We start from the raw sequence: 26,961 nt of genomic DNA on the forward strand, positions 1-26,961 counted from the left end.
ATGACCATTCATTTAAAAGAGGTCATTACTGAGCTGGAGACACACGCCAAGACCATCAACAATTTGATATGGGAGGACAGGAATGCCTTGGCACAGGCAGCCAGAAGTGATGCGTGTGTGTTGTACGGTGCATGGATGCTAAACGAGGGCTCAATAATCTGGAGGACTTCTACATGGACTTCAGTAAGGCTTTTGACAAAGTCCCGCATGGGAGACTGGTCAAGAAGGTAAGAGCCCATGGGATCCAGGGCAATTTGACATCTTGGATCCAAAATTAGCTTAGTGGCAGAAGGCAGAGGGTGATGGTCGAAGGTTGTTTTTGTGACTGGAAGCCTGTGTCCAGTGGTGTCCTTTGCTGTTTGTAGTGTACATTAATGATTTAGATATGAATGTAGGAGGTATGATCAGTAAGTTCGTAGATGAGACGAAAATTGGTGGCGTGGTAAATAGCGAGGAGGGAAGCCTTAGGCTACAGGATGATATAGATGGGTTGGTCAGATGGGCAGAACAGTGGCAAATGGAATTTAACCCTGAAAAGTGTGAGGTGATGCATTTTGGAAGGACTAACAAGGCAAGGGAATACACAATGAATGGTAGGACCCTAGGAAGGACAGAGGATCAGAGATACCTCTGAGCGTGGAGACCGAGGAGTTAAAGAGCGGGGAGCGAGAGCGGGGAGCGAGAGCGGCCCAGACACACCGGCGGCAGCAGCGAGAGTGGCCCTGGGTGGAATCTGAGCGCGGAGACCGAGGAGTTAAAGAGCGGAGAGCGAGAGCGGCCCAGACACATTGGCGGCAGCAGCGAGAAGTAAAAAGTAATCGAAGTGTGACGTCACCAGAAAGCAGGTAAGTGATTGGTTGGTGAGTATTTCTCTCTTTCTCACTTTTTTCCAAACTTAATTTTTGTGATTTATAGTTTCTAGGGTCTCGGTTGTGTAGTGGGGAGTGGTAGAAAACAAGGACCCTTGAGTATATCATTTAATTGTAGTGTAATTAGTGGTATTGATTTGATTTAATTTAATTTGAATTAATTAAACGGTAAGTCATGGCAGCACAGCTCGGACCCATGGCATGCTCCTCCTGCACTATGTGGGAAATCAGGGACACTTCTTGTGTCCCTGACGACCATGTGTGCGGGAAGTGTATCCAGCTGCAACTACTGACAAACTGCATTGCGGCGCTGGAGTTGCGAATGGATACATACTGGAGCATTCGCAATGCTGAGGACAACGTGGATAGCATGTTTAGGGAGTTGGTCACACCGCAGGTAAAGGCTGCACAGGCAGGAAGGGAATGGGTGACCACCAGGCAAAGTAGTAGGCGCAGGGAGGTAGTGCAGGGGTCCCCTGTGGCCATCCCCCTTTCAAACAGATATACCATTTTGGATATTGTTGAGGGAGATGGCTTATCGGGGGAAGGCAGCAGCAGCCAACTTCCTGGCACCATGGGTGGTCCTGCTGCACAGGACGGGAGGAAAAAGAGCGGGAGGGCTATAGTGATAGGGGATTCTATTGTAAGGGGAATAGATAGGCGTTTCTGCGGCCGCAAACGAGACTCCAGGATGGTATGTTGCCTTCTTGGTGCAAGGGTGTCTCGGAGAGGCTGCAGGGCATTCTGGAGGGGGAGGGTGAACAGCCAGTTGTCATGGTGCATATAGGTACGAACGATATAGGTAGAAAATGGGATGAGGTCCTAAAAGCTGAATATAAGGAGTTAGGAGGTAAATTTAAAAAATAGGACCTCAAAGGTAGTAATCTCAGGATTGCTACCAGTGCCACGTGCTAGTCAGAGTAGAAATAGAAGGATATTTCAGATGAATACGTGCTAGAGGAATGATGCAAGGGGGAGGGATTCAAATTCCTGGGACATTGGAACCAGTTCTGGGGGAGGTGGGACCAGTACAAACTGGACGGTTTGTACATGGGCGGGACCGGAACCGATGTCCAAGGGGGAGTGTTTGCTTGTGCTGTTGGGGAGGGTTTAAATTAAAATGGCAGGGGGTTGGGAACCTGTGCAGGGAGACAGTGTCTTAATGCGAGGAGCATTGGATGAATTAGCTGCGCAAATAGATGTAAACGGTTATGATATAATTGGGATTACGGAGACACGGCTCCAGGGTGACCAAGACTGGAAATTCAACATCCAGGGGTATTCAATATTCAGGAAGGACAGGAAAAAAGGAAAAGGAGGTGGGGTAGCATTTCTGGTTAAAGAGGAGATTAACACAATAGTAAGGAAAGATATTAGCTCTGATGATGTGGAATCTGTGTGGGCAGAGCTGAGAAATACCAAGGGGCAGAAAACGTTAGTGGGAGTTGTATACAGACCCCCAAACAGTAATGCTGAAGTTGGGGATGGCATTAAACGGGAAATTAGAGACACGTGCAATAAGGGCACAGCAGTTATCATGGGTGACTTTAATCTACATATAGATTGGGCTAACCAAATTAGTAACAACTGGCTGAAGTGCCCGGCGGTGCCGAGGCTCTTTCGAGGGCATGTTGTTGTTGGAAGAGAGAGAGAGCGACTGCGGGGGGGGGGAGAGAGAGAGAGAGAGTGAGAGAGCGCGACTGGGGGGGAAGAGAGAGAGCGACTGGGGGGTAGAGAGAGACTGGGGGGAAGAGAGGGCAGGTGGGGGTAAGGGGGGGCGGGTGGGGGTAAGGGGGGGCGGGGGGAAGGGAGGGCGGGGGGGAGAAGGGAGGGCGGGGGGGAGAAGGGAGGGCGGAGGGGGGAAGGGAGGACGGGGGGGGGAGGGGGGGAAGGGAGGGCCGGGGGGGAGGGGAAGGGGAGAGGGGAAGGAGGGGGAGGGGAAGGGGGAGGGGAAGGAAGGCGGGGGCGGGGGGGAGGGGAGGGCGGGGAGGGGGGAGGGAGGAGGAGCGAGCGGGGGGGGAGGGATGGGTGGGGGGAGGGAGGGAGGGAGGGGAGGAGGGGGGAGGAGGGAGGAGGAGAGAGGAGGGGGGAGAGGAGGGAGGGGGGGAGGGGAGGGGAAGGGGGAGAGTCCCCGAGCCCCCTGATCCCCGTGCCCCCAAACTCCCGAGCCCCCTGGTTGGCCCCCCCGAGACTGGCCCACCCCCCATGGCTCCCCCCCCCCGAGGCTCCCCCCCCCCCCCGAGGCTCGCCGCCCCCCCCCCGACCAACCAAGCACCGAACTCCGGAGGCGCGATCTTCCGAGCACCGGCCTCCCGAGCTGGCTTCAAGATTGCGGCTGTGCGAGACAGCCGGCGGGCCCGGTTGCCAGGGTAACCGTTGACACTCACCAAGCCCCGCTCCCCGGCCGAGCCAGAGAGAGAGACGCCGCGTCTGAGCTGCTCCTGCTGCGCGCGCACCCTTTAGTAAGGTAGTGGCGCTGGGCTGAGGCCCGCCCCTCCAGCCTTCGAGTGGGGCCGGGGGGTGCCTAGCTCGGGCGTGGGTGCGGAGGAGAGGCCGAGGCTTCGAGGCCTACATGGAAAAATGGGGAAAGGTAGGAAAATTAATGAGATTAGATAAGTTAATCACTTTCTAAATCATTTTTTTTTTAAACAATGTGTTTTAAAAGCAACGTTTTTTTTAAAGACGCAGAAAGCGGGAAAAAGAAAGGAAAAGTTTGGAATCAAGATGGCGGCGACTCACCTCGGTTCAGAACGATAAGGCCCGCCCACACACGCACCGACTGGCCCGGCGGCACACGCCAGCAACCCGGCGTACGATTGGTCGAGCTCGAGGTCACTCTGTCGCTAATGAGCGGATAATGAGATGCTAATGAGCGGAATGTTAAGGATTTTCGGATACCGCGGGCGCGATTTTAGCCCGGCCGAAACGTAAATACGCTTAAAACCGTCTCGGAAGCGTAAGCTTTCTTTGGGGGTAACGTGCGCATAGGTACGCCCTGTAACTTTCGAGCGCATAGCCCGACAGACGCACACGCGATGACAGACAGGTGCACACGCGATGACAGACAGACGGACAGACAGACAGATCGACCGATTTATATATATAGACTAGCTGAAGTGCCCGGCGGTGCCGAGGCTTTTTCGAGGGCATGTTGTTGTTGGAAGAGAGAGAGAGAGCGACTGGGGGGAAGAGAGAGAGCGACTGGGGGGAAGAGAGAGAGCGACTGGGGGGAAGAGAGAGAGCGACTGGGGGGAAGAGAGGGCGGGTGGGGGGAAGGGAGGGCGGGTGGGAAGGGAGGGCGGGGGGGAAGGGGCGGGGGGGATGGGAGGGGGGGAAGGGGTGGGGGGGAAGGGAGGGGGGAAGGGGGGAAGGGGGGGGCGGGGGTGGACGGCGGGGGGGGAAGGGGGCGGGGGGGGGGCAGGGGGGAAGGGGCCGCTCTCGGAGCCCCCGCCCCGCACTCTCGAGAGCCCTGCTCTCCAAGCCCCAGCCGCCCCGCTGTCCGAGCCCCGCCCGAGCCGAGCGCGGAACACTCACCAAGGCCGAGAGCACTGTCGAGAGCGCCACCCCCCCCCCGCCCGAGCCGAGCGCGGAACACTCACCAAGGCCGAGAGCACTGTCGAGTGCCCTGCCCGAGCCGAGCGCGGAACACTCACCAAGGCCGAGAGCACTGTCGAGAGCCCCGCCCCCCCGCCCGAGCCGAGCCGAGCGCGGAACACTCACCAAGGCCGAGAGCACTGTCGAGAGCCCCGACCCCCCCGCCCGAGCCGAGCGCGGAACAGAGACGCCGCGTCTCACCTGCTCCTGCTGCGCGCGCACCCTGACCCTCGTGGCTGACCCCGTTGCCCTGGGTAATGTGACACGGGGGGGCGGCGGTGAGGAGCTTAGCAGAAGCCCAAGCACCTAGCTCGGGCCTGGCTGGGCAAGAAAGGCCCAGGCTTTCAGGCCTAAGAAAAAAACGGGGAAAGGTAGGAAAAAGAATCTTCAGGTTAGAGAAAATATTTACAAATGAGTGATTTTTTTAAAAACAATTTAATAAATTCAATTTTATTTTGCTGGAAATGTATATTTGAAAAGAAAGACGCAGAAAGCAGGAAAAAGAATGGAAGCAAGATGGCGGCTACTCACCTCGGTTCAGAACGATAAGGCCCGCCCACACACGCACCGATTGGCCCGGCGGCACACGCCAGCAACCCGGCGTACGATTGGTCGAGCTCGAGGTCACTCTGTCGCTAATGAGCGGATAATGAGATGCTAATGAGCGGAACGTTAAGGTTTTTCGGATACCGCGGGCGCGATTTTAGCCCGGCCGAAACGTAAATATGCTTAAAACCGTTTTGGAAAGGTAAGCTTTCTTTCGACGTAACGCACGCGTAGGTACGCCCTGTAACTTTTGAGCGCATAGCCGCCCAGACGCGCACCTGCAGACAGACAGAAGGACAGACAGAAGGACAGAAAGACAGACAGAAGGACAGACAGAAGGACCGATTTATATATATAGATACTGTGGAGGAGGAATTCCTAGAGTGTATACGGGATGGTTTCCTGGACCAATATGTCGAGGAACCAACTAGAGATCAGGCCATCTTAGACTAGGTATTATGTAATGAGAAAGGATTAATTAGCAATCTTGTTGTGCGAGGCCCCTTGGGTCGGAGCGATCATAATATGATAGAATTCTTCATTAAAATGGAGAGTGAAGTAGTTGACTCAGAGTCTAGGGTCCTAAATTTAAATAAAGGAAACTACAATGGTATGAGGCACGAGTTGGCTAGAATGGATTGGGGAACGTTACTTAAAGGGATGACGGTGGATAGGCAATGGCAAACATTTAAAGATTGCATGGATGAACTATAGCATTTGTTCATCCCTGTTTGGCATAAAAATAAAACAAAAAAGGTGACTCAACCGTGGCTAACTAGGGAAATTAGGGATAGCATAAGATCCAAGGAGAGGACACATAATTTGGCCAGATAAAGCAGCAAACCTGAGGATTGGGAGTAGTTTAGGATTCAGCAAAGGAAGACAAAGGGATTAATTAAGAGGGGAAAAATAGATTATGAGAGTAAGTATGAGGAACATAAAAACTGACTGTAAAAGCTTCTATAGATATGTGAAGAGAAAACGATTGGTGAAGTCAAGCGTAGGTCCCTTGCAGTCAGAATCAGGTGAATTTATAATGGGGTACAAAGAAATGGCTGACCAATTAAATACATACTTTGGTTCTGTCTTCACAAAGGAGGACACAAATAACCTCCCAGAAATGTCGGGGAACATAGGGTCTAATGAGAGGGAGGAACTGAAAGAAATCAGTATTTGTAGGGAAATGGTGTTAGGGAAATTGATGGGATTGAAGGCCGATAAACCCCAGGGCCTGATAATCTACATCCTAAGGTACTTAAGGAAGTGGCCCTAGAAATAGTAGATGCATTGCTGATCATCTTCCAACATTCGATGGAATCTGGAACAGTTCCCATGGATTGGAGGATAGCTAATGTAACCCCACTATTTAAAAAGGGTGGTAGAGAGAAAACGGGGAATTATAGACCGGTAAGCCTGACATCGGTAGTGGGGAAAATGCTAGAGTCCATTATAAAAGATGTAATAGTAAAGCACTTGGAAAACAGTGACAGGATCGGACAAAGTCAACATGAATTTACAAAAGGTAAATCATGCTTGACTAATCTACTGGAATTTTTTGAGGATGTGACTGGTAGAATAGATAAGGGAGAACCAGTGGATGTGGTGTATTTGGACTTTCAGAAGGCTTTCGATAAGGTCCCGCATAAGAGATTAGCGTACAAAGTTAAAGCACATGGGATTGGGGGTAAGGTACTGTCTTGGATAGAGAACTGGCTGGCAGACAAGAAGCCAAGAGTTGGAATAAACGGATCTTTTTCTGAGTGGCAGGCAGTGACTAGTGGGGTACCGCAGGGATCGATGCTGGGACCCCAGCTATTCACAATATATATAAATGATCTAGACGAGGGAACTAGATGTAATATCTCTAAGTTTTCAGATGACACAAAGCTGGGTGGGCGTGTGTGCTGTGAGGAGGATGCCGAGAAACTCCAGTATGATTTGGACAAGTTGGGTGATTGGGCAGATGCATGGCAAATGCAGTATAATGTGGATAAATACGAGGGTATCCACTTTGGTGGCAAAAACAGGAAGACAGATTATTATCTGAATGGCAATAGATTGGGAAAAGGGGAAGTGCAACGAGACCTGGGTGTCTTTGTGCACCAGTCGCTGAAGGTAAGCATGCAGGTGCAGCAGGCAGTTAAGAAGGCAAATGGTATGTTGGCCTTCATAGCGAGAGGATTCGAGCACAGGAGCAAGGATGTCTTGCTGCAGTTGTACAGGGCCTTGGTGAGACCACATCTTGAGTATTGTGTGCAGTTTTGGTCACCTTATCTGAGGAAGGATGTTCTTGCCATGGAGAGAGTGCAGCGAAGATTCACCAGACTGATACCTGGGATGGCAGGAATGACGTATGAGGAGAGATTGGGTCGATTAGGCTTATATTCGCTAGAGTTTAGAAGAATGAGAGGGGATCTCATTGAAACTTATAAAATTCTAACAGGACTAGACAGACTAGATGCAGGAAGGATGTTCCCGATGGCGGTGGAGTCCAGAACCAGGGGTCACAGTCTAAGGATAACGAGTAAGCCATTTAGGACTGAGGTGAGGAGGAATTTCTTCACCCAGAGAGTGGTGAACTTGTGGAATTCTCTGCCACACAGGGCAGTTGAGGCCAATTCATTAAGTATATTCAAGAAGGAGTTGGATATATTTCTTGAGGCTAAATGTATCAAGGGATATGGGGAGGAAGCAGGGACATGGTGCTGAATTTGGATGATCAGCCATGATCTCATTAAATGGCAGAGCGGGCTCGTGGGGCTGAATGGCCTACTCCTGCTCCTATCTTCTATGTTTTTATGTGCATGTACATAGATCCCTGAAGGCAGCAGGACAGGTAGATAAGGTGGTTAAAAAGGCATATGGGATACTTGCCTTCATTAACCAAGGCATAGAATATAAGAGCAGGGAGGTTATGATGGAGCTGTACAAAACGCTAAGTAGGCCTCAGTGGGTGGTAGAGGAAGGAACCCTCACAACATTCAAGAAGCATTTGGATGAGCACTTGAAATGCCATTGCATACAAGGCTATGGACCAAATGCTGGAAAATGGGATTAGATTGGACAGGGCTTGATGGACGGCGCAGACACGATGGGCCGAAGGGCCTCTTCCTGTGCTGTATAACTCTATGACTATGACTCTATGACTGTATGCAGTTCTGGTTGCCACACTATAGGAAGGATGTGATTGCATTGGAGAGGGTGCAGAGGAGATTCACCAGGATGTTACCCAGGCTGGAGCGCTTCAGCTATGAAGAGAGACTGGACAGGCTGGGATTGTTGTCTTAGAGCAGAGAAGGCTGAGGGGGGACCTGATTGAGGTGTACAAAATTATGAGGGGCATAGATAGGGTAGATAGAAAGGAACTTTTCCCCTTAGTAGAGGGGTCAATAACCAGGGGGCATAGTTTCAAGTTAAGGGGCAGGAGGTTTAGAGGGGATTTGAGGTAAAACCTTTTCACCCAGAGGGTGGTTGGAATCTGGAACTCACTGCCTGAAAGGGTGGTAGAGGCAGGAACCCTCACAACATTCAAGAAGCATTTAGATGAGCACTTGAAACGCCATAGCATACAAGGCTACGGACCAAGTGCTGGAAAATGGGATTAGAATAGACAGGGCTTGATGGCCGGCACGGACACGATGGGCCAAAGGGCCTCTTTCTGTGCTGTAAAACTCTTCGGGCTGGATTTTAATTCAGGGGCGGGCTGGGGTCGTGTAATCTGCATTTTGTGTTATCCACCCGAATCTAATTCGATGTGGGAGATTGGTGTGATTTTAACGTAATTGGCCAATTGAGTTCCAACATGTGGGAACCCATGGCAAATGAGTTTTTCCAGTCTGAACGTCGCCTCCGATGTTGTCATCATTGCTGCTGCATTTAAGGTCTGCAACAAGCCTTGCTTCTTCTGCAGACTGCCAATCTTTTGGCCTTTCATGCTACAGGGACCTGGAGGCAGAATGACCAGCGAGAGACCTAGGTCTGCTCCCAGGTTTGATGACGTTGCCTTGCAGGCTTTAGTTGAGGGAGCAAGAGCTCATAAAGAGGTGCTCTTCCCTTCCTCAGGAAGGAAGAAGCCTCCCCAGCAGACCAAGGTTGTGTGGATCCAGGTGGCAGAGGAGGTCAACTCATTATCAGTAACCCACAGAACCTGGATTCAGTGCAGGAAGAGATTTCATGACCTTCTGTGCACTGGAAAAGTGAGTATGAATTTCCCATCACCCTCAATCTGATCCCCATTGCCTTTCCTCACCAGCACTCAGCTTTACCAATCTCTTCCTCCACATCCCACTTGACACTGACATCCATGCACTCTTACCCATTCCCTCGCTCTCTATGGTCACATTCACCTAACTATTCGACTATGCAGCCCTCATACTCCCTATCACGGTGATGCTATGAAAACAACTGACAACACACAGGGAGGGCCCTTGGTTGTTGTGTATGTACCTTTAAGAGAATAACTGGTCTCAGACTGCAGTACCGGCAGTGACCACCCCTGTATAAAAGGCGCTAGTGAGCCTCTGTAGTTTCAGTTTCCCGATTGACTTCATTCAGTAAAGACTTGTTTTGTTCAACTCCTGCTGTCCGTGTCTCAATCATTCACAGACATAATACTGGCGACGAGCAGCTACGAACTTACCTACAGTCTGCACCACCTCCTGGGATCCATTCCTGCAGCGAAGTGAGCAGAGGTCGAGGCCAGAAGGAAGAAAGAAGCAGTAGAAATGGGCGTCGACCGTGGGCATCCGCCCCTGTGTTAGCGGAGTTGAAGATTGCTGGAGAAGCTGTCGAAAGCGGGGCCTGGTTCCTGTCGACGGTGCTTCAGCTAATCGGGCTGGTGGCAGGTAGTACACTGATCCTTCCTGGGCTGCGGCAGTCGTGAACTCGAGCGGGTGGCTTGCAACGGGACCGAGCAGCGTTGTCGGGAAGAGGAGAGAGAGAGGGTGGAGCACACAGGGCGCGGCCGGTGCTACGAAGCCGGGCTGCGTATAGACCCGAGAAGAGGGAGGCAAGAGTCCCACAGGGTTGTTCCACGACGGGAAAATAATTAAAAAAAGAAATATTAAACGCGCAGGAAACCGCGAGGAGCTGCAGGTTGCAACGGAAACTGCGGAAAGCAGCGCTAGCAACAGCGGGGAAGAAGGCAAAGTGCGGGAGGCACCATTTTGTTAAATCGGGGAAGAAGGCAAAGTGCGGGAGGCGCCATTTTAGATTTTCAAGATGCCAAAGACTGGCTGTATCACTGCCTTTGATAATACAATAGAGGACTGGACCACGTATGTGGAAAGAGTTGAGGTATATTGCGAGGTAAACAAAATAGCCGATGAGAAAAAGACATCGGTATTGCTAAACTTAATGGGCACTAGAACGTACGGCCTATTGCGGGACCTGATTACTCCAGCCAAACCAAAGGCGAAGAGTTTTAACGAAATTGTTGCTGTCCTACAGGAACACCTAAACCCTGCACTGCTGTTGATAGCAGAAAGATTTAAATTCCACAGGCGAACTCAGCATAAAGATGAGAGCAATGCTGAGTACCTTACGGAACTATGCAACCTATCAAAGCACTGCCAGTTCGGAGCAGGACTGGCAGATACCCTACGGGACAAATTTGTCTGTGGACTCCTGAGTGAAGGAACACAGAAGAAGTTACTGTCAGAGAAAGAGCTGACGCTAGATAAGGCTTTCAGCGTGGCAATATCGTACGAAGCAGCAGCCAGGGGAGCTGTGGAAATTCAACAAAAGCCACAGGAATACGGCACCCACGAAATGACATGGGGATTTGCAAAATGTTATCGCTGCGGCAGAACTAACCATGACCAGAAGGACTGCTGGTCCAAGGACAAAATATGCAGGCAATGCGGAAAGATGGGACACATTGCACGAGTTTGCAGGTCTGGGAAGAAGACCAGCGACAACAAAAAGTATAGTCAGGAACCATACAAGAAAGTACAAAAGATGACGGACAGTAGTTCCAAAGACCAGATGAGCGATAGTGAATCCGGGAACAGGAGACTAAGCTATCTCAAACTTCACAATGTCATCACAAAAGAGGATCACCGAACCATTTGGGTCACCCTCATGATAGCAGGCTCCCAAGTTAAAATGGAATTGGATACAGGATCAGCGCTAACCGTCATGAATCGATGAGACTACAAGCGGCTATTCTCACACATACCCTTGAGAGAGACATCCATCGTCTTGACGACGTATACGGGGCAAAAAGTATACCCCAGAGGAAAAATAAGGGTGCCTGTCGAATACAACGGCAAGAAAATACGGAAATTGTATCTCTACATACTGCAAAATGGTGGACCACCGTTATTGGGACGTGAATGGATCAGGAAGATAAGCTTAGATTGGCACTCCATTCATGCAATGACGGTGGACGGTAAAAAAGATGAAGACGTCACTCCTGGACGATTGTCAACAATCTTAGCTAACGCCAAAGAAGTATTTCAACAAGAACTGGGCACTCTTAAAGGCGTAACCGCCTCGATAAAAATAGAAGAGAATGCAATTCCCAAGTTTTTCAAAGCAAGATTGGTACCATATGCAATTCGCCCAGCCGTCGAGGCAGAGCTGGAGAATCTGGAGAAGGCAGGCGTGTTGTCTAAGGTCGACTGGAGCGAGTGGGTGACACCCATCATTCCTGTCATGAAGAAAACGTTAAGCAATAAGTCTGAGGAGCCAAGGAAGGTTCGCATCTGTGGGGATTTCAAGGTGACGGTGAACCCAGTCCTTCACACAGTACAATATCCTCTTCCAAGGATAGAAAACATCTTCGCCTCACTGTCTGGAGGGAAGCGTTTTACAAAAATTGACCTAGCACAAGCATATTTGCAGATGGAGGTTGAGGAATCCTCTAGGAAGTATCTCACGATAAACACTCACAAAGGTCTTTACCAGTATCATCGATTGGTATTCAGAGTAGCATCGGCTCCGGCGATATGGCAAAGAGCGATGGAACAAGTCCTGCAAGGGATTCCGGGGACTCAGTGTTACTTGGACGACATCCTTGTGACAGGTGAAGATGATAGTGAGCACCTTAACAACCTAGAACAGGTGCTCACTAGACTACGGGAACATGGGCTACGAGCCAACCGCTCCAAGTGCGAGTTTTTTAAGAAACAGATATTGTATTGTGGCCACGTGATTGATGAAGAGGAGTTACATAAGTCCCCTGACAAAATTGAAGCGGTTGTTAAGGCCCCAGCGCCTGAAAATGTTTCGCAACTGAGGTCATTCCTCGGATTGGTGAATTACTACCATAAGTTTTTGCCGAATTTGTCGACAATTCTGCAGCCACTGAACGCCCTGCTACGAACGGGAGTAGCATGGAAATGGAGCAATGACTGTAAGCAGGCCTTTCAGAAGAGTAAGGACTTAATCACTTCAAGAGAAGTATTGGCTCACTACAACACAGCACTGCCGATCAGACTGGCGTGTGATGCGTCTCCCTACGGCATTGGGGCGGTACTGTCACGTAAATTCCTTGATGGTTTAGAGAGGCCGATAGATTTTGCGTCACGCTCGTTAACTTCTGCCGAGCGTAACTACGCCCAGATTGACAGAGAGGACCTCAGCCTAGTGTGGGGGGTGAAGAAGTTCAATCACTACCTGCACGGTCAAAAATTTACTCTACTAACCGATCATCAACCTCTTGTCTCCATTTTCAACCCTCAGAAGAGCGTACCGATAATGACAGCGCAACGGCTGCAGCGGTGGTCCCTTTTCCTAGGGGCACACCAATATGGCATTGAGTACAAAGGAACTAAACAGCATGGGAATGCTGATGGATTGTCATGCCTACCGTTGCCGACGGTGGAAGAAGAAGACCTTGCAGTGGATCCAATGGAGTTATTCCACTCGACCATAGTCGAATGTCTCCCTGTGACGAATGCAAACATAGAAAAGGAAACACAGAATGACCCGACACTATCACGGGTCTATGATTTAACGGTGAAGGGATGGCCAGCACATGGCGAACCACTGCTGCCAGCATTCTCGCTGAGAAGAGAACAGCTGTCAGTGTGCAGAGGAACCTTGATGTGTGGATCCAGAGTAGTAATTCCACCTAAGTTGACGGATAGAGTGCTCAATGAGCTTCATGAGGGTCATCTGGGTGGGGTAAAAATGAAGAACTTAGCCAGAGCGTTTGTGTGTTGGCCGGGAATCGATAGAGAAATCGAAGAGATGACCAAGAGCTGTGCAGGATGCCAGAAGGTCCAAAACGCCCCACCACATGCTCCTCTGCATCCATGGGAGTGGCCCTCATCTCCATGGCAAAGGGTGCACATTGATTTTGCTGGTCCCTTCATGGACTCGATGTTTTTAATTGCGGTGGATGCACATTCAAAGTGGCCAGAGGTAATAAAAATGTCCTCAACCACCACGGAAAAAACTATCACAGTTTTACGAACCATATTCGCCAGGAATGGGCTGCCTGAACAGATTTGCTCTGACAATGGACCACAGTTTGTGTCTGAAGAGTTCCGGAGGTTCTTAAAGAACAATGGTGTTAAGCATTACACATCTGCCCCATATTATCCAGCTACTAATGGATTGGCCGAGAGGTTTGTTCAAACATTCAAGAAGGCTATCAAGGCAATGTGTAATGAAGATATACCCCTACAACACAAGGTGGACAACTTCTTGTTTGCCTACTGGAATGCGACACATGTGGTTACCAACCAAACTCCAGCCATGATGTTCTTCAATCGAAGACTACGATGCCGCTTGGATTTGGTTAAGCCAAACGTCCGAAGAGATGTGGAGAACAGGCAGTTTCAGAATATGAATGAAAGGCCGACCAGGAGTTTTAAAATAGGTCAACCAGTTTTGGCCCGGGACTACCGCACTGAGAAATGGCAGCCAGGAACGATTTGTACACGGCAAGGACCTCTCATGTATACCGTGGACGTTGGAGAGAGCATTGTAAGACGCCATGCTGACCAGATTCTAGAGTCACTGGAAAACGTCAACTCCACACCACGATCTGATACACCTGACAATGAAATCGACGTACCAATTGCAGCTACCGCAGAATCGGTGATATTGGAAGCAGATGAACCAAACAACGACATTAATCCCGACTCAACCTTGCCAGAAGAACCTGATACCCCAAAGAGGCGTTATCCAGACAGAATCAGGAAGCCTCCTCAAAGACTGAACTTATAATTGCTTAAACTTAACCAATGTATCTAGCAACCGTAATTGTGATTGTAATTAGTTACCATTTAGTTGTTAAATGAATGTTATGTACTGCTTATCTAAAAGGGGAGGAATTGTTGTGTATGTACCTTTAAGAGAATAACTGGTCTCAGACTGCAGTACCGGCAGTGACCACCCCTGTATAAAAGGCGCTAGTGAGCCTCTGTAGTTTCAGTTTCCCGATTGACTTCATTCAGTAAAGACTTGTTTTGTTCAACTCCTGCTGTCCGTGTCTCAATCATTCATGGACATAATATTGGTTTTGCCACCTCACTCCATCTTTTTCTCCTTCTAAGTATTTATGCTATGGAATCTCTACACTCACTCCTTCATTCTCACTCAACCTCCACTTGTCTCCCTCGTTGCAGGAAAAGAGAGCTCACAATAAGCGAGAAAGAGCGAGGACAGGAAGAGGGCCACCCTCGGTAGCCCACCTCACCCCCTGGGATGAGGCGGTCCTGGAGATCGTAGGAGTGGAGGAAGATGTGCAAGTGGGGGACGGACAGAGGGGTGCATCACAGCAAGCTGGTGACAGAATAGTTTTCCATCTCTCTCATTGACATTGCACGAGTCGCTGATAATGATTCTGGAGCTCTAACAGATGGACTAATGATCATCTGCAATGTGCATGTAACCTTGGCATCACATCTCTGACTCTTTCCTTTACTCCCCCACAGGACCATCGCAAGCACCCGTCCCCACTAGCCAGGAGGAAGAGCATGAGCCTCAAGACTCCTCAGAGGAAGCTGCAACCTCTGAGGGCACAGCGTCAGCTGAATTCAGCGCAGCCAGCACCAGCGCAGACACTCACACCTCGATGGGACCTTCGGGACATAGAGTGGTGTTGTCACCTGGTGTATCACAGCTCACAAGTGAGCATCAGCAGATTGTGGAGACAGGGACAGCAGTGGAGAGTCCTAGTCGGAGGGCGCAGGACTCTGCCAGCTTGGCTCAGCTGCATGTCGACCCTCTGCCTCTGGGTCCATCCATAAGATCAGCTGTGCTGGAACTTCAGGAACAGATGCAGGAGTCTCTGACAGGTTTTGTCTCCAGGGTCGCTGTGAGTGTGGAGCGAATGGAGGAGTCCATAGCGAACATGAGCAGAGCCTTTGTGGAGTCATTGGTGCATGAACGCATTACCATGGAAAGGATGGCAACCTCCATGGAGGTGATAAGTCGCCAGAGTGCAGAAAACATGGTGAGTGTTCAGAATAGAATGACATCTCTGGAGGAGCGATGGTCATCTATTGAACAGAGAAACCAGACCTTCATGGAAGTCCTTCTGAATAGGACTGCCAGTGCAGATACGGGTCCCCATGGCCCCCCTGATGTGCAGCAAGGTGCTCTCAAGCCACTTGCAAGCGCTGAGGGGAATCTGACCCATGAGGGAGAAGTTGGTGGCAGACATCAAGGAAGTGGGGGCTCCTTTCCAAGCGCTCACACTTCCATGCCACTTCAGAGCCCTCGGTCAGAGCCCCACCAGTGTCCACACCCAACTGAGATCGGCGTCTCAACCTCTGCACAGCCGCAGGAGCAGCAGACTTTTGCCGAGCCCTCACAGGTTTGCAACCCCAGAGGACGCCCACCAAAGGGGTCGAGACAGGAGCAGCAGGAAAGTGAGCAAGGGGCCTCCACATCTGCTGAAGCCACAGGGGAAGCACCACGTAGGAGCACGCGTAAGAGAAAGATACTGCACAAATAGTCACAAGGGTAGTCACTTGGGTGAAATTTGATGTTTTCTGTGAAAAAGCCATCAGATGAATAATGTAAATAAAAAATCTGATGGCTACTGCTGTAGTTGTGGCATGTGTCATTTCGCGAATGGGACTTTCACATTGAGGGCTTAGGATTATTTGCAATTGTCAGTATGGTGGTCAAATTGCTAGGAATCCATTGGTCCTTGGCCATTGTCGATGCTCAGGTAAGAAGCTGCGAGGCAAAAGTGCTTGATTGGCTAGGCTAAGCAAATCTGGCCAAGATGAGTGCGTTCCTTGCATCCCGGGCAGCAATGTTCTCGCGTACTGCTGCCGCTGGTTGATGGGCCTCTGCAAGATGTTCGTTTTGGCTCTCCTCCTCTGCCTCCTCCTCCTCATCTGAGGAGGATATGTGACAAGCCACTTAGTCCTCAGGAATCTGCAAGCCACGACGTTGTGCCATGTTGTGAAGTGCACAGCAAACCACAACGATTCTGGAGACCCTGGTTGCTGAGTACTGCAGGGCCCCACCTGATCTATCCAGGCATCTGAAGCGCATCTTCAGCAAACCGATGGTTTGCTCGATTATGGCTCTGGTGGACATGTGGCTGGAGTTGTAGCTCTCCTCAGCTTCGTTGGATGGGCTCCTCAACGGCGTCATTAGCCACGTCTTTAGGGCATAGCCCTTGTCTCCAAGTAGCCATCCGTTAAGTTGGTCTGGCGGACTGAATAGCGGAAGCACACTAGACTGGCGCAGTATGAAGGAGTCATGGCAATTGCCAGGGTACTTGGCACAAACATGCAAAATGTCCTTCTTGTGGTCACACACCAGCTGAATGTTAAGGGGGTGGAAGCCCTTGCGGTTGACAAAAATACCTGGATTGCGATAGGGTGCCTTAAGGGCCACATATGTGCAGTCAACGACGCCCTGCACCCTTGGAAAGCCTGCCAGATTAGCTAATCCAACCACACGCGCTGTGACACTTGCTTGATCCTTGGTGAAATGGATGTGATTGTGCACGATGGCAAAGAGGGCATCAGTTACCTGTGTGATGCAAGTGTGTGCGGCCACCTGGGAGATGCTACTGATCCCTGGAATGAGCCTGAGGCAAAAAAGTTGAGTGCGGTGGTGACTTTGACGGCCACTGGTAAGGGTTGTCCACCTGGTCTTCTGGCCTGCAGGTCTTGTTGCAGCATTGCGTAGATGTTACCCACTAACTCTCGCGAAAGTCGGAGCCGCCTTTGGCACTGCTGCTCAGACATGTTGAGGTAGCTGACCCTGTGTCTGTAGCCCCTGTTTGGGGGGTATCTCCTGTGCCGACAGGCTTCCATGCGCCTGCCCCTTCTGGCCTGTGCAGCTTCAGGTGGGTGAGCAGCAGGTTGGCGCTCCTGTTGTTGCTGCTGCTGTTGGTGCTGCTGCTGTTGGTGCTGCTGTTGTTCCTGGTTCTGCTGGTGCCGCGGCTGGTCTTTGTCCTCATCTAATGTCTAGAAGGGAAGGAAATAAATGGCTACCATGCTTCTGCTATATGCCTCAGTTGAGGAAGCGCTCAGTGAAGGTGGCGAGAGGGGTTTCCCAGGAGGTCACACTGGAGATGGGTGTCAGGCTCCAAACTTCCACAGCTGTGGTTATGCCTTCTAAAAGTTCCCCCAGACCTGAGACTACAATGTCCTGCCAGCTGCAAATGATGGCTGATCAAATCTCCTCTTTAATGGTTGAGCTGCAGCTGATAGTCAGCAATCCAATTGTGCTCCCGCCAGGTTTCACTGTCGTGTTTCAGAACAGGAGTGTTTCACGTGGGAAAAGGGTTAAAATCACAAAGGCCTTTCAAAATGGCATTATAGAGGCAATTTAGTGCTTGTTAAGGGCCTTAACTGTCTATCCCGCCTCTTGGAGGCGGGACAGAGACGGGACCATTAGACACGAATTAATGAAAATTGCTTGGAGGCGGGATTGGGCCTGCCCGCCAGTTTTTGCAATTTTAACCCCCCACACGCCTCCAATCCCGCATCGACGGCCCAATGAAAATCCTGCCCTGTGACTCTATGACTTACAACAAGGTTGCATCCCGTCATGGATTAGCAACCTGCACTTCACAGCGCTCAGCCCGTATCATAATTCGATCAGCCCGTGCCAGCTCCGATTAGCTTCCGAAGCCTACCCAGTCCCAGTTGATTGTGGACGGTCCATCCACACGGTTATGGGGATTGTACTGCGGATGCCAGTAATGGGCGGGTCATCGCAGCCAGTGCCGGTATACCGGGTCGATATATTGGCGTCTTGACGGACGGGGTGCATGTGCGGTATCATGGGACCCCACCATTTGTTATAAAGTGGGAGCACGCCATGACCAGCACTGACGTCAAGGGGTGCCAGAGGAGGGGTGCACACATGATATTGTGTCCCCAGCACCTGAATGCGTTCGATCGACCAGTGTGTGGGTTTGAATTGGAAAGTGCAGAGCCCATTAATTGCACCATGGAGGTGATGGCCCAAAGCCATGTTCCACCTCAGGTAGCATACGCAGGCGGCGGGACGTACTGCGTCACGACAAGCGTGGACCAGTATCGGGTACACAACGACACTTGGTGCCCGGTCACCGATTCGACTTTCTGCTTCAAACCCCACACAGAAGTTCAGGTGGCGCAACAGTGCATCCGTCCCATTTCAGTGCCATCCACAGTACACCTCATGGTTAACAACACGGTACAGAATCTGCAGCAGTACGTTACACATAGAAACATAGAAGATAGGAGCAGGAGTAGGCCATTCGGCCCCTCGAGCCTGCTCCGTCATTCAATTCGATCATGGCTGATCATCCAAATTCAGTACCCGGTCCCTGCTTTCTCCCCATACCCCTTGATCCCTTTAGCCTTAAGAAATATATCCAACTCCTTCTTGAATATATTTAATGAACTGGCCTCCACCGCCTTCTGTGGTAGAGAGTTCCACAGGTTCACCACTCTCTGGGTGAAGAAATTCCTCCTCATTTCTGTCCTAAATGGCCTACCCTTTATCCTTAGACTGTGTCCCCTGGTTCTGGACTCCCCGACCAACGGGAACATCCTTCCTGCATCTAGTCTGTCCAGTCCTGTCAGAATTTTATAAGTTTCAATGAGATCACCTCTCATTCTTCTAAACTCCAGCGAGTACAAGCCCAATCGACCCAATCTCTCCTCATACGTCATTCCTGCCATCCCAGGTATCAGCCTGGTGAATCTTCACTGAACTCCTTCCATGGCAAGAACATCCTTCCTCAGATAAGGCGACCAAAACTGCACACAATACTCAAGATGCGGTCTCACCAAGGCCCTGTATAACTGCAGCAAGACATCCTTGTTCCTGTACTCAAACCCTCTCGCTACGAAGGCCAACATACCATTTGCCTTCTTAACCGCCTGCTGCACCTGCATGCTTATCTTCAGCGACTGGTGCACAAGGACACCCAGGTCTTGTTGAACTTCCCCTTCTCCCAATCTATTGCCATTTAGATAATAATCTGCCTTCCTGTTTTTGCCATCAAAGTGGACAACCTCACATTTATCACGTTATATTGCATCTGCCATGTTGCTGCCCAATCACCCAACATGCCCAAATCACACTGGAGTTTCTCGATATCCTCCTCACAGCACACACGCCCACCCAGCTTTGTGTCATCTGCAAATTTGGAGATATTACATCTAGTTCCCTTGTCTAGATCATTAATATATATTGTGAATAGCTGGGGTCCAAGGACCGATCCCTGTGGTACCCCACTAGTCACTGCCTGCCACTCAGAAAAAGACCCGTTTATTCCAACTCTTTGCTTTCTGTCTGCCAACCAGTTCTCTATCCAAGTCAATACCTTGCTCCCAATCCCAAGTGCCTTAACTTTACACACTAATCTCTTATGCGGGACCTTATCGAAGGCCTTCTGAAAGTCCAGATACACCACATCCACTGGTTCTCCCTTATCTATTTTACTAGTTACATCCTCAAAAAATTCCAGTAGATTAGTCAAGCACGATTTACCTTTTGTGAATCCATGTTGACTTTGTCCAATCCTGTCACTGTTTTCCAAGTGCTCTGCTATTACATCTTTTATATTGGACTCTAGCATTTTCCCCACTACCGATGTCAGAATTACCGGTCTGTAATTCTCCATTTTCTCTCTACCACCTTTTTAAAATAGTGTGGTAACATTAGCTACCCTCCAATCCATGGGTACTGTTCCAGATTCCATCGAATGTTGGAAGATGATCAGCAATGCATCTACTATTTCTAGGGCCACTTCCTTAAGTCCCCTAGGATGTAGATTATCAGGCCCTGGGCATTTATCGGCCTTCAATCCCATCAATTTCCCTAACACCATTTCCCTACAAATACTGATTTCTTTCAGTTCCTCCCTTTCATCAGACCCTATGTTCCTTGGCATCTCTGGGAGGTTATTTGTGTCCTCCTTTGTGAAGACAGAACCAAAATATGTATTTAATTGGTCTGCCATTTCTTTGTTCTCCATTATAAATTCCCCTGATTCTGACTGGAAGGGACCTACGCTTGACTTCACCAATCTTTTTGTCTTCACATATCTATAAAAGCTTTTACAGTCAGTTTTTATGTTCCCTGAAAGCTTACTCTCATATTCTATTTTCCCCTTCTTAATTAATCCCTTTCTCCTCCTTTGTTGATCCTCAGGATTATTGCTTTTTCTGGCCAATTTATATGTCCTCTCCTTGGATCTTATGCTATCCCTAATTTCCCTTGTTAGCCACGGTTGAGTCACCTTTTTTGTTTTATTTTTATGCCAAACTGGGATGAACAAATTCTGTAGTTCATCCATGCGGTCTTTGAATGTTTGCCATTGCCTATCCACCGTCAACCCTTTGAGTGACATTCCCCAATCAATCCTACCCAACTCGCGCCTCAGACCATCGTAGTTTCCTTTATTTAAATTTAGGACCCTAATCTCTGAGTGAACTACTTCATTCTCCATCTTAATGAAGAATTCTATCATATTATGATCGCTCCGACCCAAGGGGCCTCGTACAACAAGATTGCTAAGTAATCCTTTCTCGTTACATAATACCCAGTCTAAGATGGCCTGATCTCTGGTTGGTTCCTCGACATATTGGTCCAGGAAACCATCCCATAAACACTCCAGGAATTCCTCCTCCACAGTATTGTTACTAATTTGGTTAGCCCAATCTATATGTAGATTAAAATCACCCATGATGACTGCTGTGCCCTTATTGCACGCTTCTTTAAATTCCCTTTTAATGCCATCCCCAACCTTCGCCTTACTGTTTGGAGGTCTATATACCACTCCCACTAACGTTTTCTGCCCCTTGGTATTTCTCAATTCTACCCATACAGATTCCACATCATCAGAGCTAATATCCTTCCTTACAATTGTGTTAATCCCTTCTTTAACCAGTAATGCTACCCCACCTCCCTTTCCTTTTTGCCTATCTTTCCTGAATATCGAATACCCCTGGATGTTGAGTTCCCAGCCTTGGCCATCCTTGAGCCACATTTCCGTAATCTCAACCAAATCATATTTGTTTACCTCTATTTGCGCAGCCAATTCACACACAGAATCACACAGAAACCCCACAGTGCAGATAGAGGCCATTTCGGCCCATCGAGCCTGCACCGACACATATCCCACCCGATCCCCATAACCCCTACACCAACACATATCCCACCCTATCCCCACGTATTTAATCCCCCTAACACTAAGGGTCAATTTATCATAGCCAATCAACCTAACCCGCACATCTTTGGACTGTGGGAGGAAACCGGAGCACCCGGAGAAAACCCACGCAAACACGGGGAGAATGTGCAAACTCCACACAGACAGTCACCCGAGGCCGGATTCGAACCCGGGTCCCTGGCGCTGTGAGGCAACAGTGCTAACCACTATGCCACCGTGCCATTCATCCACCTTATTACGAATGCTCCTCGCATTAAGACTTAAAGCCTTCAGGCTTAGTTTTTTAACGCTCTTGGACCTATTAGAATTATTATTTACTGTGGCCATGTTTGATTTAAACCGTTGATTTCTGTGGCTGCCACTTTTGTTTTTCTCCTTCCTTTCTTTTGCCTTTATCCTTGTTTCCCTTTCCTCTGTCCCCTTGCTCAGGTTCCCAACCCCCTGCCATCTTAGTTTAAACCCTCCCCCAGAGCACTAGCAAACACTCCCCCTAGGACATCGGTTCCGGCCCTGCCCAGGTGCAAACCGTCCGGTTTGAACTGGTCCCACCTCCCCCAGAACCGGTTCCAATGTCCCAGGAACTTGAATCCCTCCCCCTGGCACCATTCCTCTAGCCACATATTCATCTGAAATATCCTTCTATTTCTACTCTGACTAGCACATGGCACTGGTAGCAATCCTGAGATTACTACCTTTGAGGTCCTATTTTTTAATTTACCTCCTAACTTCCTATATTGAGCTTTTAGGACCTCATCCTGGTTTTTACCTATATTGTTGGTACCTATATGCACCACAACTGGCTGTTCACCCTCCCCTTCCAAAATGTTCTGCAGCCGCTCTGAGACATCCTTGACCCTTGCACCAGGGAGGCAACACACCATCCTGGAGTCTCGTTTGCGGCTGCAGGAACGCCTATCTGTTCCCCTTACAATAGAATCCCCTATTACTATAGCTCTACCCCTCTTTTTCCTCCCGTTCTGTGCAGCAGAGCCACCCCTGGTGCCAAGAAGTTGGCTGCTGCTGCCTTCCTCTGATAAGCCATCCCCCCCAACAGTACTCAAAGTGGTGTATCTGTTTGAGAGGGGGATGTCCACAGGGGACCCCTGCACTACCTGCCTGCGCCTAGTACTCTGCCTGTTGGTCACCCCTTCCCTTTCTGCATGTCCAACCTCTACCTGCGGTGTGTCCAACTCCCTAAATGTGCTATTCACGACGTCCTCAGCATCGTGAATGCTGCAGTATGCTTCCAATCGCAGCTCCAGTGCCGCAATGCGGTCTGTCAGTAGCTGCAGCTGGATACACTTCCTGCACACGTAGTTGTCAGGGACACAGGAAGTGTCCCTGAGTTCCCACATAGCGCAGGAGGAGCATACCACATGGCCCGTCTGTCCTGCCATGACTTACCCTTTAATTAATTGAAATTAAATTAAATCAATCAATCCCACCAATTACACTACAGTTAAATGGTTTACCAACAGTCCCCGCTACACCAGAGAGACCTTAGTAACTATAAACCACAGAGTTAAAGTTTAAAAAGAGAGAAATACTCACCAACCAATCACCTACCTGCTTTCTGGTGACGTCACACTTCGATTACTTTTTACTTCTCTCCCTCCCTCTGAGCTCGGAACTGCAAATTAGTAAGCCTACCTGGTCTCGGAGCCGCTTTTAACCGCCGCCGCTCAGCCGCCTCGTCCCTCACAGGTCCGCCCGCCTGCCGCCGCTGCTCTGAGGCCTACCTGGTCTCGGAGCCGCTTTTAAACCGCCGCCTCGGTCGCCTCGTCCCTCGCAGGTCCGCCCGCCTGCCGCCGCTGCTCTGAGGACTACCTGGTCTCGGAGCCGCTTTTAAACCACCGCCTCGGTCGCCTTGTCCCTCGCAGGTCTGCCCGCCTGCCGCCGCTGCTCTGAGGCCTACCTGGTCTCGGAGCCGCTTTTAAACCACCGCCTCGGTCGCCTCGTCCCTTACAGGTCCGCCCGCCTGCCGCCGCTGCTCTGTGGCCTACCTGGTCTTGGAGCCGCTTTTAAAGCGCCGCCTAGGTCGCCTCATCCCTCGCAGTTCCGCCCGCCTGCCACCGCTGCTCTGAGTTCGGGTACAAGATACAGCCTCTGCCCGAACACCTCACAAAATTAATAAAAGCTGTTGAGCTGTCACAAAAACATTTTTACGTGCTCGAACAGCGAAACCGGGACACGGGAGGAAATTAAAGGGATGATTTCCCCGCCCTGGTGGGACATTGGGTTAAATGTCGAGATCCCTCCGTGGATCTTGTAATTATACAGAAGAGTTTGGTGGTATTGTATTTGTTATGTTTCTCCTGTAAAAAGTGAAGCAAGGCACTCCGAAGTCATTGGCAGGCCCTGATTAAAGGGTAACCAGGAGTTTTGTTCTCTGTAAAAAGTTGTATAAGTATGTTTTTGTGATTAAAGAACAGAACCTGGGGATTTTAAAGGTAATGAATGGCTTGGTTGGGGCTCACAATGCTTCTACACAGTGGAAGAAGACAAGGATGCTTGATATTCCAGTGGGGACATTGAACTATCAAAGGGGGGTCTGTAAGCATCAGCGCAGGCCCCAAGGATTTTTTTTTGTATCGGACATTTTGTATGATTATTACTGCTGATTGACCAGTAGCCTGTTTGGGGAAGATGGGAGGGGCCCAGGTGTTCATGGTGGACAGGAGATGCCAGCCAGGCCTACAAACTGATTATGAGAGAATATCTGAGCAGAGTTCTCTGGGAAACAATGGGCTGAGTAAGTGACTCATACGGTAACGGGCAGAAGATGGAGGGCCATTGGAAACTAATGGGAAACCACTTAACCCGGGATCAGGTAAGAAGTGCAGCCCATCATCTGCCATTAACACTAGCACCTAGATGGGATAGCCCCGAAAGGCGGGAAACCAGACAAAGAAGGGTGATTAAAAAGACATCACTGCAATAAACAGACCTTAATGAACTTTTAGGGTATAAGAGAAGGCAGCTTTGGCCATTCTCGCTCTCTCTCGCTTGCTCTTGCCTTCACGTGCCCTCATCTCTGAACCAAGAACCGAGCACTCCGTCCGAGATGGAGAGAAGAAACCACCACGAGCGACAAGACTGTAGGAACGAACCTCGAAACTGGGACTTGGATAATGCATCAGCGATACGGAACCAGGAGGCATGCTCTACACAGGGAAGCAGCAAGAAAACGGACAATCGGGGTGAGCATTGTCCAAGCCCACGCATCCTTAAGACCACCGGTACTGTGTGAGGGGGTGTTGTGTGTCCCAACCAATCCAGAGGGGCTTAGTGGGGAGGTTCTGTGTGTATTATATAGTGTATGTTCTGGGGTTTGTGGGACAAGTCCATGTTATACTCTGTATAGCAACACAGTGTGATTTTAGGCGTCTTAATACAAGACTGGGCCTGTTCGAAGGGCCAAGTTGTATTGTTGTACTGTTTGTTTTACGCCACCAGGCATTTCACGTGCTGGAGGCGGGTGTGTGTGTTAACCTTATTAAACACCGTACGGTTGAGTCTGAAAAGCTTGTCAGTGTTCCAATCCTGTTCACCATAATTCCTGTTGTCTTCGTAATAAGGGAACATCTATAATTATGGGGGATTTTAACTATCATATTAATTGGACAAATCAAATTGGGCAGGGCTGCCTTGAGGATGAGTTCATTGAGTGTATTAGGGATGGGTTTCTTGAGCAGTATGTAACTGAACTGACCAGGGGGCAAGCAACCTTAGATCTGGTCCTGTGTAACGAGACAGGATTAATTAAAAATGTCCTAGTAAAGGATCCCCTTGGAATGAGTGACCATAACATGGTTGAATTCCATATTCAATTAGAGGGTGAGAAGGTTGGATCTCAAACAAGTGTGCTAAGCTTGAATAAAGGAGACTATGAAGGTATGAGAGCGGAATTGAGTAGAGTGGATTGGGAAAATAGATTAAAGGGTAAGACGATACATGATCAGTGGTGTACATTTAAGGAGTTATTTTACAACTTCCAAAAAAAATATATTCCACTGAGAAGAAAAGGGTGTAAAAGAAAAGACAGCCATCCGTGGCTAAGTAAAGAAATTAAGGATAGTATTCGACTAAAAACAAGGGCATATAAGGTAGCCAAATCTAGTGGGAGGATAGAGGATTGGGAAAACTTTAAAAGACAGCAAAAAATAACAAAAAGATTGATTAAGAAAGGGAAGATAGATTATGAAAGTAAATTAGCAAAAAATATAAAAACAGATAGTAAGAGTTTTTATAGTTATATAAAAAGAAAAAGGGTGGCTAAAGTAAATGTTGGTCCCTTAGAGGATGAGACCGGGAAATTAATGGTGGGAAATATGGATGGCAAAAACACTGAATGAATATTTTGTATCAGTCTTTACAGTAGAGGACACTAAGAATATCCCAACACTGGACAAACAGGGGGCTATGGGGGGGCGGAGCTAAACATGATCAAAATCACTAAGGAAGTGGTACTCGGTAAAATAATGGGACTCAAGGCGGATAAATCACCTGGACCTGATGGCTTACATCCTAGGGTCTTGAGGGAAGTGGCAGTAGGGATTGTGGATGCATTGGTAATAATTTTCCAAAACTCCCTGGACTCGGCAAAGGTCCCGGCAGACTGGAAAACTGCTAATGTAACACCCTTATTTAAAAAGGGCAGTAGACAGAAGGCTGGAAACTATAGACTGGTTAGCCTAACATCTGTGGTAGGTAAAATTTTGGAGTCCATTATTAAGGAGACAGTAACAGGACATTTGGATAATCATAATTTAATTGGACAAAGTCAACATGGTTTTATGAAGGGGAAGTCATGTTTGACAAATTTGCTGGAGTTCTTTGAGGAAGTAACATATAGGGTGGATAAAGGGGAACCAGTGGACGTAGTGTATTTAGACTTCCAAAAGGCATTTGACAAGGTGCCACACAAAAGATTATTGCTTAAGATAAAAAATCACAGGATTGGGGGTAATATTCTGGCATGGATAGAGGATTGGCTATCTAACAGAAGGCAGAGAGTTGGGATAAATGGTTCATTCTCAGACTGGCAATCAGTAACTAGTGGTGTTCCGCAGGGGTCAGTGCTGGGTCCCCAACTCTTTACAATCTATATTAACGATTTGGAGGAGGGGACCGAGTGTAACATATCAAAGTTTGCAGATGATACTAAGATGGGAGGGAAAGTAGTGAGTGAGGAGGACATAAAAAACCTGCAAGGGGACATAGACAGGCTAAGTAAGTGGGCTGAGATTTGGCAGATGGAATACAATACTGGAAAGTGTGAGGTTATGCATTTTGGCAGGAAAAATCGTAGAGCAAGTTATTATCTTAATGGCAAGAAACTGGAAAGTACTGAAG

General features: G+C 49.2%; 1 pseudogene; it reads left to right on the forward strand.

Moving 5' to 3' along the window:
- On the forward strand, positions 1-25,122 carry LOC147124544 (uncharacterized; annotated as a pseudogene).
- Positions 25,123-26,961: the final 1,839 nt, after the last annotated feature.

The sequence above is a fragment of the Somniosus microcephalus genome, chromosome 1 (assembly GCF_052327205.1).
Source record: "Somniosus microcephalus isolate GS21.2 chromosome 1, FLI_Smic_1.0, whole genome shotgun sequence".
NCBI classification, from domain to species: Eukaryota; Metazoa; Chordata; class Chondrichthyes; order Squaliformes; family Somniosidae; genus Somniosus; species Somniosus microcephalus.